This window comes from Podarcis bocagei, assembly GCF_964188305.1.
Source record: "Podarcis bocagei genome assembly, chromosome: 8".
In the NCBI taxonomy this organism is placed as follows: Eukaryota; Metazoa; Chordata; class Lepidosauria; order Squamata; family Lacertidae; genus Podarcis; species Podarcis bocagei.
Window position 1 is genome coordinate 13,290,466 of NC_138133.1, and position 14,207 is coordinate 13,304,672.

General features: G+C 50.9%; 1 long non-coding RNA gene across 1 annotated transcript; it reads left to right on the top strand.

Annotated features, from left to right (window-relative positions):
* The first annotated feature begins 305 nt into the window (after positions 1–305).
* LOC308593938 lies at positions 306–13,818 on the top strand. Its single transcript, XR_014011112.1, has 4 exons — positions 306–578; positions 5,967–6,171; positions 7,375–7,549; positions 13,658–13,818. It is a non-coding gene; the product is annotated as an uncharacterized lncRNA (long non-coding RNA).
* Positions 13,819–14,207: the final 389 nt, after the last annotated feature.

Below are 14,207 nucleotides of genomic sequence, written 5' to 3' on the forward strand. Positions count from 1 at the left end.
TTAAAATGTTGTGGTTGCTAGAAGTAACAGGGTACAGGGATACAAGGTTAGATAATAAAGGAGGACTAAGATGACAGAGATTAGAAGGTAACAACTGGGAGTTGCTAGTTCAAATATGGACACTGGGATGCAGAGAGGGGGGGTATGGGGAAGTCCAAGAAAAGAGGTTTATGAAAATATCTTTGAAAGTATTTTGTATGTTTGTTTTGTTTTGTGTTTGTTTGTTCTTTTTAAAAAATGCTGTAAAACCAATAAAAATTTATTAAAAAAAAAAGAGAAAAGTGTTGATACAAGTGCCAAATGGCATCAACGTCGCTGCATGTTGTTAAAAACTGTAGCTGTTGATTTTCCTTCTCTCTGCTAGGAAACCATGAACAGCATCATAATAAGTAACCCAGTGCTGTTATTACATCACAGGATTGCACTGTGAATGGTCTTAGATGCTTGATGAAGCCTCCAGGTAGGGTGGGAATGGAAACAGTGCCCTGAACTGGAAGCTAACAACTGGCCAACATTAACTCTTGAGGTCCATATACACCTTGACAAGATGTGACAAATGGTCCAGCTATTATTGCCAGGTACGTGGGCTGCCCAGGCAGGGCCTACTGCACTCCAAAATTGTTTAAAATATGGCAGTCCCAAAAACACCTTGGGGAAGTGTCTGGTTTATGAATTCACTGGGAATGTGCAACTGCAGCTTGCATAGCCTGGCCCCCTCCACATGTACTACATGGGAGCCAGTGTGGTATAGTGGTTAAGAGTGGTAGTCTCGTAATCTGGTGAACCGGGTTCACGTCCCCGCTCCTCCACATGCAGATGCTGGGTGACCTTGGGCTAATCACACTTCTCTGAAGTCTCTCAGCCCCACTCACCTCACAGAGTGTTTGTTGTGGGGGAGGAAGGGAAAGGAGAATGTTAGCCGCTTTGAGACTCCTTCGGGTAGTGATAAAGCGGGATATCAAATCCAAACTCTTCATCTTCTCTTCTTGTCTTCTTCTCTTCTCCCCTCATCCCTGACCATTGGCCATGTTGGTGGGATTTGTAAGAGAGCACCAGGCTGGGGAAAGCTGAGCTACTGCATGGGATGTCATTTTTAAAATGGGGGGGGGGGATCTGGCCCATTTAGCAAGACTTCACCTTGCCTTCTCCAAAGACATGGGGTGCTGTTCAGCTAAGTTCTCCTCAGAGCAGACCATGGCTTGCCCCACACCACACAGAGAACCACACAGCATAGGGACGTAGGGCAGCTCTGGGGCAGATCTACACTCATGGTTTTTAACGTTAAGGAAAGGTTTAGGAATGGTTTTCATAACCTAGATGGACAGATGGTGTCCTACTATTTACATTCATAATGCGTTATTACCTTGTCTTACTTATTGCTTGATTTTTAACCGTTTTATGCTGCTATATCGGTGAAGCACTGTTCATATGTCCCTATGTAGCATTTTACCTTTCTTCACTGCTTTCAAACGCTGACCCCCACCCCCTCCGATGGTATTTGAGGGGCGGTGTTCGATTTCATTTAAATTTGAAAGGCTGGCATGCGGAGATAACAAAGGACATGGAAGGAAGGAAGGAAGGAAGGAAGGAAGGAAGGAAGGAAGGAAGGAAGGAAGGAAGGAAGGATCACATTTGATGGGGGAAAACAAGGTAAAATATGTTTTCATTAACAAGTATGCCCTGTGATGTTTTAGAATGGCATATTTAATATCGTTTTAATAGGGGGAAATAATGTTAAACAGGTCAGTGTAGATCCAGCCCTTGTGGCCCTCAAGCTACTACAATGTTCAGGGATGATGGAAACTGTAGCCCAGTAACACTGGGAGCCACAGGTTCCCCACCAGACAATACAGGGTCACGTTGCTTCTATGTATAGCAAATGTTTTAACAGCATATTAAGTCAGGATGGGGTTTCGTAGCTAGAACAAACCATGTTCTGAGTCTGGAATCCAATGTTCACATCTTTTATTCATCAATTTCCTTCAACGTACCCAACAACCCCCCCTTTTGGAATCCTGATTATGGAAACATGTTTTGTGTGCTGCAAAACAGACATGAAAACTAAATTCAAGACACAGCCTTCACGACAAGGTAGCTTTCAGGCACAGCTTCTGCGCCTTTGTAATAAATTCTGTTTGCTGATGTGGTGAAGGTGGGGGAAACATAATGCATTGTAATTGGGTATTCTGGAACTCCTGTGCACAAACACAAAATTGGCATAATTAGGCTTTCTGTCAGAAATAGCTCATTCATGTGTGGTTGCCTAAGAAAAGCCCTACTTTGGGAAAAACAAAATCCCTTCTTCGCCTCCTATCAAAGAATTCCTATGCTGATAGACGACAGCAAACACTGTTGGGACGTAACCCAGTAAGTTGCTGTAAGAGTGTGGTTTTATTAAAAGGACTACAGTAGAAATAAGTATTTAGAGTCAGGCCTACCAGATTCTTTCATGGCTGCCTGAGGCAATCTGCCTTGTGGAGGGAGGAGAGAGAGAGAATTCATCAGCGAAACCTGGGATTGGAAGTACCCCAGTTTCTGAATTAATTTCTTAGAATCCCCAGAACGAACATGGAGCTGATTTCTAAATATTGGAGTAACCTAGGCTGCATGTGCTCAGACCTAAGAGTCAGAGAACTGCTTAAGCACCAAAGCAAATAGGGTGGTGTAGTAGTGGCCCCTGCAGTTGGCAGAAAATATGAAGCCTCTGGCTTGAAAGGCTTTATATAAAATACTAAGAGTCCTGGCTTTTTGCCTGTACCTGGTCAACAGAGCAGTACTGATATCTGATGCTGTATTGATTTTAGGCTTCAGCTTCACAAGCCCTCATGCCTTCAAGGCATGGACTTCAAGGATCTTGAGTTACAAAGTAGGTCTAGATTTGAGGACTGCCACCTGTAGCCCTGGATCTGCCAAACCCTTATTCTTCTTCTTTGCTCTTGTGTCAAGAGATGCTCTGTTTTTTCTGGCGAGAGTGAAGAAATTGAGATTATATCCCAACAAGACAGAAGTATTGTTTCTGGAGGACAGGGGGTGGGCAGGTGTGGGGAACTCTCTGGTCCTGAATGGAGTAACTGTGTGCCTGAAGGACCAGATGTGCAGCCTGGAAGTCATTTTGGACTCACACCTGTCCATGGAGGCACAGGTTAATTCTGTGTCCAAGGCAGCTCCATCTGGTAGATGGAAGTGACCATGAGGTCAGGGGCTCTGTGCAACAATTTCATCCTCAGTAGCATCAGAGACAGACAGAGGCAAATATTAATCAGGGCAATGAAGGTTTGGATTATAATAAATCACATCTGGACCTTCAACGAGAAGGCCAAGCTGTGGGGAGCCTCACTGTGACAAGCCACTCATGACTTATCTAGTGCATGCCCAGCTTATACCTAAACACAGGAGATTGACTACATAATCACAATTGCTTTTTAGTTTCATTTCAACCCACCCAGCTCTCTGTTCCTCCCCCCACATAGCCGATACATGACAACAACCTGTCTGAAACCAGGTAATGAAACTATAATTTCAAATTCAAACACTGTAAGGTCATTCAGACAGACACAAACCTTTAAAGAGGAAGATAAAAACAAGGCATTTCACTCAGTTTTAACCTTTAAATAAAAGATATGCTCCTCCCTGCATCTAGTCCCCCCCCCCCAACTCTACATCTATTTGCTCCTTTCGGAGGGCCTAGATGCTGAATGGCAAACAGAAAGAAATGAGCCAGTTTTATATACACAAATCAAACTCTAATTCAGCTGTTTGGTGCAACAAGGAAACCATCTATACTGTGTATTCCATGGAATATTTGGAACATAATGGGGTGGAACGTTGTATGCTTTTAGGTTTCTAGACCAACTATAATCAAGCAAAGCATTTAAATGTATATTGTCCTAAGGTTCAAGCCTGCAGGATTTGTGACTCTCAAGTCATTGCTGGACTGCCTATTCCCATCAGTCCCAAGCTGGATGGCCAATGGTCAGGGCTGATCTGAGTCATAGAATCATAGAACTACAGTGGTACCTTGGGTTACAGACGCTTCAGGTTACAAACGCTTCAGGTTACAGACTCCGCTAACCCAGAAATAGTACCTCGGGTTAAGAACTTTGCTTCAGGATGAGATCAGAAATTGCACAGCACTGGCGCGGCGGCAATGGGAGGCCCCATTAGCTAAAGTGGTGCTTCAGGTTAAGAACAGTTTCAGGTTAAGAACGGACCTCCGGAACGAATTAAGTTCTTAACCCGAGGTACCACTGTATAGAGTTGGAAGGTATCCTGACCCTCTGCAATGTAGGGCTCAACCACCAACCTTCTGGTTAAAAGCCACACACACTGACCCATTGCGCTACCTGATACATAGTCCAGCAACATCTTGAGGGCCATAGACTCGTTGCCTCTGAATCAGATATTACAGCTGACACAGCATTGCTGGGGGGGGGGGACACCCAGCACCCCATGTCAAGTTCTCCAGCCTCCCATAATGCCTACATTGTAGTGCATTCACTTATCTGCATTCCATTTCATTGGCAGCTGCTGGGATTGGGGAAACCCAAAGTATCGCAAAACAGGTAATCTGCCTACATCTTAAGGGGAATGAGAGGTGAACATGACAGGGGGCTGCTATATTTGCCTATCAAATGCCCTTTTCTTCCCAGCCTGAGCCCATGCATACAATATTTGGCTATGGCAAATTCCTCTGACATCTTCAGGATGCAATCCAGTTCTGCTTCTTCTGTCCATATGTGATGAGCCATCTGCCTTTTCTCGAATGCTGGAACCTGTCCACTCACTCTCTTGCCTTCAGCCAAGGCAATCCATCTCTGGAAGACTCTGTCCACAGCAACGAGAAATTAAGGGGAGCGCTTGGGAAAGAAGTAGGCATCAGGGAACCAAAACATGTTCCAGTGGACGTGGTGGGAAATTTGACTCCGGTTAACTGGAGTCCAACTGTTGTTCTGCAATTAAGTAATTAGCCATACCAGCTAACTGATGCATGTGGTGAGCCCTTAAAAGAAATTTTACTCCCTTGCAGAATGCACATCATAATGGATGGTGTATGCAAGAAACCAGAGGAGAGAGAGAGAGAGTCTGGTGCATTTCCCTGTGCTCTGTGCAGATACAGTGGTACCTCAGGTTACATACGCTTCAGGTTACAGACGCCGCTAACCCAGAAATATTACCTCGGGTTAAGAACTTTGCTTCAGGATGAGAACAGAAATTGTGCTCCGGTGGCGCGGCGGCAGCAGGAGGCCCCATTCGCTAAAGTAGTGCTTCAGGTTAAGAACATTTTCAGGTTAAGTACGGACCTCTGGAACGAATTAAGTATTTAACCTGAGGTACCACTGTATATATAACAACAATAGAGAACACTCAGTGTTGGATGGGGGACAGATTTTCACTGCCAACATGTGTAGCAATTTGCTGTCACCTCTGTGAATGAACAGCAACCATTTAATTGAATGTTTACACACTCATTAAAATAATTATCAAGGAAAATATGAGGTCTTCCCCAGTGCCCCAAAAGCCTCTCAGCTCTCTCCCCCCCCCCCAACTCATCTCCCCTCAGTCATGAAATAGTGAGGGTGGTTACAATTTTCTATCTTGAAGAGTACAGAGAGCTGAAGGACAAAGCTGGAAGAGTAACCCTCTTTCCCACTTCCTCTTTCAGGTCTATGTGCTTCTCAAGGCTCAGTTCAATTCTTGTTTTTAGCCACACCCCTTGAAAAAGTTAAGTTCTGTCTTTTGGGTGGGGGCTGATCTTGGGAAGAGTTCAGCAGAATCCCTTGTGTAGAAATAAGTGAGCTTTCCACTCCGATAATGAGTTTCAAAGCTTTACTGTTGAAAGGTCTTAAATCTAGTTACAATAAGTTACAAGAACAAAATAACAAAGTAACATGGTGCAATCAAACAATGCAGTTCAGTCCTCTAATTCCTTTACTCAGTTCAGTAAACTTTCCTCTCTCTGGTCCCAGAGAGAGATCCTCAGCTTCTTCATCACTGCAAAGCTTCTCTGCTACTGCTACTGCTACTACTAGCCATCTCTGATTTCTCAGATGTCTTCTGCTGTGAGAGTTGCAGCTCAGTTTTCCGGGTAACGAGTCATTGGTTGGTTTAACTCACCAAGGTGGAAAAACACCAGCCTTCTGCTTTCAGCCAGAGTGGAACCTCTTTTTTAAGGTAAACTTCTCTTTACAGCATTCCAAATACAATGCATCCAAACACAGCATTTTATGTACATTAAATGTATAACTTTAACAAGCAGGTGGCGACTACGACATTCACTCAAAAATAAAAATGTATAAAGGGCCTAAAAAGATTGTCAAGCCCTGATATATCATATTTTTCACTCTATAGGACACACCAGACCATAAGACACATCTAGTTTTTGGAGGAGGAAAACAAGAAAAAAAATATTCTGAATCCCAGAAGCCAGAACAGCAAGAGGGAACACTGTGCAGCGATCCCTCTTGCTGTTCAGCGATAGCTGCGCAGCCTGCATTCACTCCATAAGACGCACACACATTTCCCCTTACTTTTTAGGAGGGAAAAAGTACGTCTTATAGAGCAAAAAATACAGTATATGGTGCTCAAAGAAGAAGAAAAGGGGGGAGGGAATGAGGGCTGTTTTGAAGGAAGTGGGATGGTTTCAATGGCTGGGGTTGGCGGAATTAGGAAGGATGGCCCAGATTAAAAAATGTTCCCCTGAAAAGAATTAGGCGGTTATAGGCCTGCCTGATAAAAGTGATCAACAGAACAATGCAAATCCTTCCACAATAATATTGACCCAAACAATGTTGATGAAATTGTTAAAGGAAAGTCGTGTTGTCACCAACACAATCAGCATTGAGAGTTCACAGAACAGCCTCTCCTTTCCCTTTTAGGCTCAATTCTCATTTGTTTTGCAACTTCCATGACACATTTGTGTCCAAAATGAATAATCTTGGAACTTAATAAATATTGTGGTGCACTGGGGGGGGGGTACCGCTGGAGGAGAGAACTCTGAGTTTCAATCATCTGAGATCTAATAAATATTTTATCGGGTTTGCCAATTCCAAGAATATACCTAAAATAATATTACACTTCCACAACTGAAGAATGAATGGCATTCTAAATCTAACAGCTTTGCACACAGGAGAAAATAGAAAATCCATCAGCGGAATAAACAAATGAGTTATTTCTTTTCCAAAAATCTTCAGCTTCGATCTATTTTTCTTCACTTCTTATTAGTTTGTAGCAATGGATGGAAACCCTTGCACCCCCTCAGATAGATATATAGATATATCATTCTAGATTGTTTTCAGGCTAGATTTCTGCATGTACAGCTGAACATATCAGTTGGAAGTTATTACTTCCTTTTCATTCTGTGTATTTTCTTTTTAGGGCAGGATATAAAAACAGCAGGATGCTTAGAGTGCAGTCCCCACAGAAAGGAGAGAGAGTGAGGTTCCTAATGCTCTGAAAGCACCATATACAGGTACAAGCTCACAGAAAATCATCCCAGGGGCCTTGGTGCTACCCATTAGGACATCCAGCAATGCAGGCTCCATGTACAGTGGTGCCTCGCAAGACGAAAAGAATCCGTTCTGTGATTCTCTTCGTCTAGCGGTTTTTTCGTCTTGCGAAGCAAGCCCATTGACGGATTAGCGGATTAGCGCTATTAGCACTATTAGCGGCTTTTAGCGGCTTTTAGCGGCTTATCGGCTTAGCAGATAAGCGGATTGTGCTGGTCCCGGGGGTAAGGTACCGTGAGTGTAGCAGAGTCCACACGAAGTGGGGCGAGGTCCGATGCAGAGAGACGGGCGGGGAACAGGAACGCTGGAACAGAAGGCTGAGCAGGTAACAGGAACACCGGATGGTCGGGGACAGGAGGCCGAGCAGGGAACAGGAGTACTGGATAGTCAGGAACAGGAAGCCGAGCAGGGAACAGGAGTACCGGTTAGTCAGGAACAGGAGGCCGAGCAAGGATCAGGATCACAGGAAGGTCCGAAGCCAACAACGACGTTGCTCCCGCAACCTGGGGCCGGGATGAGTGGGCTTTTATCCTCTTCTAAGGTCAGGGGCGGTCCCGACCCCCAGGAGCCCCGCCTACTCTGGCCTTAAGGCGAGCACTCCTCCTGGGGGCAACTAGTTCCCTTCGCCTCTCTGCCCTAAGCCTCTGCAGATCAGGAGAGGCCGAAGGGTTACTGGGACCTGGAGGAGGCTCACCTGTGGCCACTGAGTCATCAGGCCCCTCTGGGGCCAGGAGGACTTCACCTGGGGCCAGCTCCTGCTGCACTGCCACAGGTGCAGGCTCTTCAGCCTCTAGGCCTTGCCCCAGTTCAGCCGGCCCTGGAGGCGGGGACTCCTGTGCAGGCTGGGATTCCTCTGTTTCATCCTCTGAATCGGAATCCCAGGCCATCACACCATCCCCCCTCCCAGGCCCCCCCCTCAACCGAGGGTCTGGACCCGGCTTGCCGGGGTACGTCGCATGGAACTCTCGGAGACAGGCAGGTGCGTGGACATTGGCCGCTGGTTCCCAGGAATGGTCCTCCGGTCCGTACCCCTTCCAGTCAATGAGATACTGTAGCTTTCCCCTGCGGTATCGGGAGTCCAGGATGCGTTCCACCTCGTACTCAGGCTCTCCCCGAACCAACACTGGCTGCGGTTGGGGACGGTTCGGGTGGAACTCGTCGGGTGGGGCCACAGGACTTAAAAGGGACCTGTGGAAGACCGGGTGAACCTTCAGGGTTGCGGGTAACCGGAGACGGAATGCCACAGGAGAGACTTGGTCCACGATAGGGAACGGGCCGGTGAAGCGGGCGTCCAACTTCCGCGAAGGTCGAGAGGGGTGGAGATGGCGAGTGGAGAGCCAAACCAGGTCACCGACGCGAAGTTCCGGCCCCACCTGGCGGTGGCAGTCGGCCTGGGCTTTGTACGCTTCCTTGGCCTGGTGCAGTTGCTCCACCAAAAGCTGTTGCTGGGACTGGAGCTCTTGAAGCCACTCCGTCACTGCCGGGACCGCGGATGCCGGCAGCACCTCTGGAAACAGCCGTGGATGATAACCATAGCTGGCCTGGAACGGGGTCTGCTGGGTGGACGCATTCACCGCGTTGTTATAGGCGAACTCCGCCAATGCCAGGTGGTCGACCCAGTCATCCTGCTGGTAGCTGCAGTAACACCGGAGGTACTGCTCTAGCACCGCGTTCGCCCGTTCCGTCTGGCCATCGGTCTGTGGGTGGTAGGCTGACGAGAGGCAGACCTCTGTCCCGAGGGTCTGGTGTAATGCTCGCCAGAACCGGGATGTGAACTGAACGCCCCGGTCGGACACCACGCGCTCAGGTAGTCCATGCAGGCGGAAGACATGCTGAAGGTACAGCTGCGCAGTTTCCTTGGCTGTGGGTACAGATGGACAGGGAGCGCAGTGTACCATCTTGGTGAAATGGTCGGAGAAAACCAGAAGGCAGGTACAGCCACGAGACGAGGGTAATTCCACTACAAAGTCCAATGAAACCGTGTGCCAAGGGCGCGGTGGAACTGGCAATGGCTGAAGTAGGCCGGGGGGTCGCCCGGTAGGACCCTTGGCGCGACGGCAGACATCACAACCAGCAACGTAGCGAGCCACGTCAGCCTTCAGGCGGGACCACCAAAACTCCCGACTGACCAAATGGGTGGTCCGATACCGTCCAAAGTGCCCCGCTGCTGGGGCATCATGGGCCATCCGGAGAACCTCCAGCCGTAGTGGCCCTGGCGGGACGTACAGACGACCGTGGTGCAGCAGCAGGCCCTGATGCAGGACCAGCCCCGGATATTGTGGACTGGACCCTTCAGCCAGCTCCCGGAGACGATCCTGGGCCCAAGCGTCGACCCACTGCTGTTCCCGCACCCGAACCTGCAGTGGCTGCGCCTCTTGGGTGGCCAGGAATGCAGCCGGAGGTAGAATCGTGGTGGGTTCTGCTTGCTGTACCATGTCTGCGTTGTCTTCAGGTTTCCGGGACAGAGCATCCGCCTTCTGATTCTGAGAGCTAGGGATGTAGCGGATCCGAAACTGGAACCGGGAAAAGAACAACGCCCACCGGATCTGTCTTTGGTTCAGCTTGCGGGTGGTCTGGAGGTACTCCAGGTTCCGGTGGTCGGTTCTCACCTCCACCAGATGTCGTGCCCCCTCAAGATGGTGGCGCCAGACCTCAAAGGCTACCTTGATGGCCAGTAGTTCCCGCTCCCACACAGTATAGTTACGCTCCGCTGGGAGGAGCTGGCGGGAATAGAAGGCGCAGGGTAAAAGTGGCGCTTCCGGTCCGTGCTGCTGAGACAAGACGGCACCGAGAGCCGTACTGGAGGCGTCAGTCTCTACCACAAAGGGTCGAGAAGGATCCGGATGTTGCAAGATTGGCGCTCTCTGGAAACAGGCCTTCAACCCTTGAAACGCCTCCTCCGCCTCCTTGTCCCAGGAAAACGGTGTCTTGGGGCGCAGTAGTCGGGTCAACGGGGTGGTGCGGTGAGCATAGTCCGCAATGAAGGTTCGGTAATAGTTGGCGAACCCCAGGAAACGCTGTAGGTCCTTGCGGTTCCGAGGTGCCGCCCATTCTCGAACCGCTGCCACCTTCCCAGGATCCATCTGCACCCCACCTGGTGAGAGTCGGTGACCCAGGAAGTCCACTGACCGCTGATGAAACTCGCACTTGCTGAGCTTTGCATACAGACGATGCTCGCGCAAGCGCTGCAGCACGGTCCGGACATGGCCTTCGTGGCACGCCGGGTCACGGGAGTAAACCATAATGTCATCCAAGTACACCACCACGTACTTGTCTAGCAAGTCCTGGAACACGTGGTTGATGTACCGTTGGAACACAGCAGGCGCGTTGCACAAACCAAAGGGCATAACCAGGTATTCGAACTGTCCGTACCGGGTCCCAAATGCGGTCTTCCACTCATCCCCGGCGCGGATCCGAATCAAATTGTAGGCACCCCGGAGGTCTAGCTTGGTGAACACCTGCGCCCCTTGCACCCGCTCCAGTAACTCCGAAATAAGGGGCAAAGGGTACCGGTCCGGGATGGTGATTTTGTTCAGGGCCCGGTAATCATGGCAAAGGCGGAGCTCCCCACATTTCTTTTTAACAAAGAGCACTGGCGCAGCAGTGGGCGAGGTAGAAGGCCTAATGAACCCACGCTCCAGGTTCTTGCGCAAGAAGTCCTGTAAAGCCTCGCGCTCTGGCTCGGTTAACGAGTATAAGCGACTCACCGGTAGAGGCGCTCCGGGCTGGAGGTCTATGCCACAGTCAAAGGACCGATGCGGCGGCAGCTGGTCTGCCCCCCGTTCCTCAAACACGTCGTGATAGTCCCGGTATTCAGCGGGGAGCGTTGCAGCAACCTCCTCAGTGGGCGCAGCTGCTAGCATCTCAGTCTCAGCAGGAGAACTGGGGTCTGGGAAGTGTACAGTCCGTTTGACCCAGTCAATCCGCACATTGTGAGCCTCCAGCCAGTCCATCCCAAGCACCAGGGGGAACCGGGGCATGGAGGCAATATCCAGAGTTCACATCTCACGGTGCTGCTGGAGGCACAGGACCAGGGGCTGGGTCTCCTGAGTGACGGCACCCGAACGCAGGGGCCGTCCGTCGATTGCCTCCACCTGCACCGGTTCTGGCTTGTTCCGCAGTGGCACCCGATGCTGGGCAGCAAAAGCAGCGTCCATATAAGAGCGGGTTGCGCCCGAATCCACCAGCGCATGGGTAAGAATCCATGGCCCTCCTGGAGGGTATAGATGTACCGGAACCATAAGGTGTTGTAATTCAATTGGTGCGGCCCCATTCTGTGCTGTTTGGGACCCCAGGTAGCCAGGGCCATCAGCTACTGGGGTTTGGTGGTTTCCCTGCGGCTGGCGTTTCTCAGGACAGGACCTTGCATAGTGTCCGCTTCCACCACAATAGAGACAAAGATTCCCCTCCCGACGCCGCGACTTCTCTGCGGGGGAGAGGCGTGGCCGCACTGCCCCAAGCTGCATAGGTTCCTCCACTGACTTAGCTGGCCCCGTGGGGCTGCTGGTCGACACTGGGGCCAAGAACTGGAGGTGCCGGCGGTCCCGAGCCTGACGCCGGTCCTCTAGCCGATCGTCAATCTGTAGACTCCATTGGATAAGGGTGTCTAGCGTGGTGGGGCATTCCATCGTGGCCAGCTGGTCCAGTATCTCATCTGAAAGCCCCTCGAGATACTGGTCCCGGAGAGCCGAGTCGTTCCAGGTCAAGTCCTGTGCCAGCAGCCGGAATTCTGTGGTGTATGCGGCCACCGTGGACTTGCCCTGTCTCAACCGCCGAATCGCCCGGTTGGCTTGACTCCCTTTCTGGGGGTTGCCGAACGCGGCCTCCAAACGATTGCAAAACCCCGTCTAGTCTGCCAACAAGGGGGAGTCTTGCCTGAGTAGCGGCAACGCCCACTTGGCCGCCTGGTCCTTTAACAAACTAATCAAAAAGTGCACCTTGGTGCGGTCGTCAGGAAAGTTCCGGGCTCGCCCCTGAATATATAGCTTGGCCTGGGCCAGGAACATAGGAAAGCTGGCCGGGGCTCCATCAAATTTCTCAGGCAAAGCCACTGGGTACTTGCCAGGAGTCGGGGCGTCGGCCCCAGGAGCCGGTAGGGCTTCTAAGCGTTGCTGAAGTGCCACGACCGCGTCACTGAGCTGCTGCACGGTGTGAGTTAAGGCCTGGTTCTCCTGGGCCAAAGTCACCAGTGCAGCCGCCTGGTCCTCCATGGCCTCTGGCTCTTCCCGAACGCACCCCTACGAAGGGGGAGTGCGGGTGTGGCGGGAGCAAACTGTGCTGGTCCCGGGGGTAAGGTACCGTGAGTGTAGCAGAGTCCACACGAAGCGGGGCGAGGTCCGATGCAGAGAGACGGGCGGGGAACAGGAACGCTGGAACAGAAGGCTGAGCAGGTAACAGGAACACCGGATGGTCGGGGACAGGAGGCCGAGCAGGGAACAGGAGTACTGGATAGTCAGGAACAGGAAGCCGAGCAGGGAACAGGAGTACCGGTTAGTCAGGAACAGGAGGCCGAGCAAGGATCAGGATCACAGGAAGGTCCGAAGCCAACAACGACATTGCTCCCGCAACCTGGGGCCGGGATGAGTGGGCTTTTATCCTCTTCTAAGGTCAGGGGCGGTCCCGACCCCCAGGAGCCCCGCCTACTCTGGCCTTAAGGCGAGCACTCCTCCTGGGGGCAACTAGTTCCCTTCGCCTCTCTGCCCTAAGCCTCTGCAGATCAGGAGAGGCCGAAGGGTTACTGGGACCTGGAGGAGGCTCACCTGTGGCCACTGAGTCATCAGGCCCCTCTGGGGCCAGGAGGACTTCACCTGGGGCCAGCTCCTGCTGCACTGCCACAGGTGCAGGCTCTTCAGCCTCTAGGCCTTGCCCCAGTTCAGCCGGCCCTGGAGGCGGGGACTCCTGTGCAGGCTGGGATTCCTCTGTTTCATCCTCCGAATCGGAATCCCAGGCCATCACACGGATAAGTGGCTTAGCGGCTTAGAAAAAGGGGGGGAGGAAAAAAACCCCGCAGGAACTCGCAAGACATTTTCGTCTCGCGAAGCAAGCCCATTGGAAATTCGTTTTGCGAAGCACCTCCAAAACGGAAAACTCTTTCGTCTAGCGAGTTTTTCGTCTTGCGAGGCATTCGTCTTGCGGGGCACCACTGTATGTAGTTATCTATCCCCAAACAATTGGAGGAGAAGGGGAAGAATGAGAAACAGGTCAGTCACTTCCTTCTCTCCCATAACTTGCCACATGGTGAGATGCCACCCATTGCCCTCTGCAGAGAAAGAGATTGAACCATTTTAAAGTCATCCATGCCATTATAAATTGACATCTGTTCTAGTTTGGATCTAAACTAGGGTTTAAGGATCTAAGCTAGGGTTACCAGATGTCCCCGTTTCCAGGGGACAGTCCCCAGATTTGCAAATAAGTCCCTGGACAAATTCCATCCCCGGAATGTCCCCGGATTTCATCTAATGTCCCCGGTGAATGCAGCAGTAGCAGCCTGGAGCAGTTGGCTTTGGCTGGCTTCAAGAGCTGCTCAGAAGTCCCTATATGATGGTGGTGCAGGGGCTCTAAAATGCAGCTTCCGGGCTGTCTCCACCTTCCCTGACCCCAGCAACTAAGCTGGGAAGGGTGGCTTCATGCTGCCTATCGGAGCAGCCTCCCAACTCCTACTTGCGTGCAAGCAGGATCGGGGCGGGGATCTCTCAGCTGTGA